This window comes from Dermacentor variabilis, chromosome 6 (assembly GCF_050947875.1).
Source record: "Dermacentor variabilis isolate Ectoservices chromosome 6, ASM5094787v1, whole genome shotgun sequence".
NCBI lineage: Eukaryota > Metazoa > Arthropoda > Arachnida > Ixodida > Ixodidae > Dermacentor > Dermacentor variabilis.
The window spans coordinates 30,533,889-30,538,816 of NC_134573.1; positions in this window are offsets into that span (position 1 = coordinate 30,533,889).

Below are 4,928 nucleotides of genomic sequence, written 5' to 3' on the forward strand. Positions count from 1 at the left end.
CTCGTTCTGGCTCAGCCCGGCGAGATGGCTCAGCCTGGCGAGGTAGAGAGTCTCTACCTCGACGAGAGAGGGCGCTAGGCGCTAACTTGCTCTAGTGTTCCTGTATATGCTCCCGCAAGGAGCATATATATGCTCCCCGCGGGAGCATATACAGGAACACTAACTTGCTCGGCGCGAAATGCAGTCGGTTGCATTCGGCGCCGAACGACGTCCGAGCGCGCTGGATGCCGCCGGCCGCGTCGGCGCCAGATGCCGCCGGACTGTAGGGGGTCGTGTTTTCGCCAACGTAACGTCGCCATGACGCGCGCGTTACGTCGGAGTGTATTGGCACCTTTACGGTTGACAAATGGGCAGGAGGACACCGCGTAGTTACATTGGTAAAACGCTAACATCGATTGCTTTCAAGAGATATCTTATTGCGTGGCGATGAACGCAGGTGCATCTGTGGGCTGTGTGTGGCGAGTGAAAACGCTGTGGAGAACAGATGGTGCCGATATATTTTGAAGATCACTGAAAAAAGCAACGACGGCTGCATAACTCGACATGCACACTTTTCAAGCCTTTGCTTCAACCCAGCAATACTAGAAGCGGTGTACTGGGACGTGACGGAAAATGGCACAGACCTGCAAAGCATGCTGTTGATGTGGTTTTTTCATGCGTACTTTTTGCTTACCGAAAATGACGCTTCGTGGCCTATCGGATGTTCACCCGTTGGATGTGGAAGGGGCTTGGGCCACACAATCTAGTGGTGCTGCCTGCTTGCGTTGTAGCAGGAATAAGGGAAGGGTTCCCATGTGCATCTTAAGTCGGCTTGCAGTACCCCGCACTATGAATTGGGCTTGAACAAGTGTGGACATGTGTGGCACATTTGTAGGGGTGTGCGGATATTCTAAACTTTTGAATAACGAATCAAACATTGCCCAATTTGCTTCAGTCCTCGAAACGAATACTCTCTATTCAATAACGAATAGTCACTATTCGATTAGGTCATCAAATTTAACAGCCACCACATGAAAATGCAAACATTTTGCTAATACTTGATTTTGTTGACGGCACACAATCAAGCATGAAATTGAAGCACTGTTGCTCCATCCACAGAGGATGTGACGTACTACAGCACATTGCATTGCTCAGACCACCGTACCTTTACAGCTAAACACGATCACTCCAATGAAAACGTTGTCAAGACACGCCATTCTGTAGTTGCTATTGTTGGTAGCCTATAGGAATCCAGCGCCTTTGTACTCTCAACCGAATAAATCAGGATACCTTTCTTTGCAACATACTTTATAGAATAGCGTCGCCATCTGCTAAGAACATTTGAACTTGATAGTGTTTTTCTTTACTCTGCCATTGCTGCAGACAGTGCACATCTGGTTTGGCTGCAAAAGTGTAAGCACATAATAAGTTGACCGACATTGTTACCTTTATCATCTTTGAGCAAAACGAGACCAAGGTGAATGCAGGAGCCAACGTTTCGACAAGTGGACTTGTCTTCTTCAAGGCTGCTGCCTTGAAGAAGAAAAGTCTACTTGTCGAAACGTTGGCTCCTGCATTCACCTTGTTCACGTTTTGCTCATCGTCTTGAATTTCCATCTCCCGCATTTCCCGTCTTTTTGGTGAGCGTGAAGTTTGCGAGTTTGTACGGCACGAAAATCGCACCAGTCCCGTGTGAGCGCGGCCAGGCCTAACGACGGTTGGGCCTGGCGCATCCTCGGGGATTGAACGAAATACCACCGAGATGGAGATCGAAGAGGCAGGAACTGGGGAGACCCCGGACAAAGGACCCAACGACGCAGAACACGTTTCCGTGGGAGAAGACGCTGACACTTCGCATCCTCGTCTCTGCTCCGTCAGGGTAGGCAGAGACGAGAATGCGAAGTAGGATGCACGGGCGTCACGGTGACCAGAGGGCACAGACATCCTGCGTCGTTGATGGCCAGCCGTATCGGTAATACAAGGCCCCAGGAAACGTATGGCTGTCACGATATACAGGATCACTTAGTCGCCCTGCTCGCTGGGTGCACTGTTGCCGGACTGAAGAGCGAAGCAGGGATTCTGTGCTTATGTAGGCAGCCGGGCACTCTGCTCCGTCAGCGTAGGCAGAGTCGAGGATGCGCAGTAGGATGCACGGGCGTCACGCTGACCAAAGGGCACAGGCAGCCTGCATCGTTGATGGCCAGCCGTAGCGTTGATACAAGGCCCCAGGAAATACGTGGCTCTCACAATATACAGGATTACTTAGTCGCCCTGCTCGCTGGGTGCACTGCTGCCGGACTGAAGAGCGAAGCAGGGATTCTGTGCTTATGTAGGCAGCCGGGCACTCTGCTCCGTCAGCGTAGGTAGAGACGAGGATGCGCAGTAGGATGCACGGGCGTCACGCTGACCAAAGGGCACAGGCAGCCTGCATCGTTGATGGCCAGCCGTAGCGTTGATACAAGGCCCCAGGAAATACGTGGCTCTCACAATATACAGGATTACTTAGTCGCCCTGCTCGCTGGGTGCACTGCTGCCGGACTGAAGAGCGAAGCAGGGATTCTGTGCTTATGTAGGCAGCCGGGCACTCTGCTCCGTCAGCGTAGGTAGAGACGAGGATGCGCAGCATTCAAAATGTTTCGTAACGATAGGCAAACCAGAGGTCGAGGAGTCGCTGTCATAATGAAATCCGACCATAGAAGGCATTCTTCCATACCTAAATGATGTTGAATGTTTATGCTAAAAGGTTAACATTCATACGTGGTTTCAATTGTGTGCTGTATATGAACCACCAGAGTCCATGCCGGATCTACTGATTAAGCTAATGGATCATATGATTCAATACATCAAGTAAAATTTGATTGTGACTGGTGCCACTTCAGGTGCCAATTCTGTCAGCAATACCAATACTATGTTTGATAGCATGCTTGATAATAACCACACTCAAATCGTCAGTGAACCTACGAGGGAAGTCAACTCTTCTTTTCTATTCTTGATTTGATTTTTCTTCATCGCAGCCTCGATGATTATGAAGCGTCTGTCGAATGCTGGGGGAATAAAATTCTCGTGGCTTATTGAACTGTGGAGCCAAGTTTAAGTAATGGCAGTGATGTGTGGGTCATAGGCAAGGAGAACTGCTTCAAGTAGGGTGGTGTTGTTAATAATAGTCCGAGCATTTATGTTTAATAGCCTCATTTGCCTGTCCTGAACAGGTCATGTGAGAGACGCTTGGGGAGGGGGGTTCCAATTATCCGCCGTACATATTTTGTGTCGTCCCAGGCAAACACGTCACTGTCGATGTGCAACTTGTCGTGTACAAGAGACACTTTCTTGCCCTGCAACTTCTCAGATTTCGCACTTAGCCGCAACATCTGCTGTCTTTTTAGCGTCGCCGGCGAATAATTGTCCTGCATGGAATTATATTTGCCTTTAAGTTGGTTACATTTTTAAAAGACATTTTTTTTTCGTTGAAATGTTTACGAGGTTGGCGACCCACACAAGTTTGGGACGTAGGGAGCGCGTTTTCAAGATCTTTTAATGTCACGGTCTCAGCTTTAATTTCAGGAACGTGATCTGCAATAAGCAAGAACCAAGCTCGGATGGCGTTTATCATGATTTCTGTTTATTTTTTTTAGGCCAAGTATCTCTGTTCGTAGGGTGGCCTCACCTTCGGGTACCTTTTGAAGTAATTCATTTTCCACATGGGACCAGGATTTACTTCAACGCCTATTTCAACGAATAAATCAACGTAAAATTTTGTTCCCATCCGCTAATGGTTAACTCCGCTAACAACCACGTGAAATCTCTGGTGACCTGACTGTCACGCGCTGCCAGTAAAGCCCTGTCTGGCTTTGGCAGACCTGCTATATGTATTTTTTTCGTTATGCGCCATAAAGATTGTATTGTACTGAATCGTCTCCGCATAGGAGGAGTTCAAGAACATGACAACACTTATACGCTATCTTAAGCCATCGTGGTGGGCACGGTAGGACAAGCAGGAAATGACAGTTACTTTTGAGAGAACTATAGTGCGAACTAACCTGCACGAAGTAAAAGAAGCGCTTGATTAACGACATGCTCTTGGCAGGCCCACCGTGCCCATTGAAGGTGAAACGGTGAAGGCAGTCCTTTAAGTAGACGTCAGTTGGTGACGTCATGAATCCAAGGGGGTGGGGGGAACGGTCGTAGCGTAACGGTTCCGTGGTTGAGAACACGTAGCAGAAAAAATTTTGGGTCATTACTGATCGTGCGAATGTTATGCTGCATGGATGGCACGTGGAAGGCAGTTTGTTTAAGCAAACACGATGGGTCAGCGGCACAGGAGCATATCGTCGACGTTCCGGTGAAACAGAGAAAGAATCCCTGCACGAAGTAAAAGAAGGGCTTTATTAACGCCATGCTCTCGCCAGGTCCACCGTGCAGACTTCTGAAAGATGGTTAGTGATAGTAGACCGACAATGACACGACCGATGACCGTGGGTTGCGGCAGTGCGATGCGGATTCGAACAGACTTAGTACAACGCCGGCAAATCCAACCTGCCCACTGGGTTCTGCTGGTCTCAGTGCGATCGTTGCTAAAGCATCCAACCGAGTCAAGATTGCCGCAACGTCTGTGCCTGGTGTTTGTTTGTTTTGTTGCGCTTTAAACGAATGGAAATGCTTCCGAACTCCGAAGTTTGTATAATCAACACTCTCCTACCGCCGGTGTTTACGTTACGCGTAGGCTTATAGCGTCCATCGAGTTCGTAATTGGCGAGTGAGCAAGCCCAGCTGAGAAGCGCTGTCCAAGGAAATGAACTTACAGTTCCGTTTGGCGCTGCAGCGATTTAAAATATGGGACTTCTTACTTCGTGGGGTGTGTGATGTGGTGAATGAACCGTGTGGAATTTCAGGTGGTGATCCGCGGCGTGTTTCGTGTGCTCGTAGGTGACACAAGTTTAATGGGTGAACTC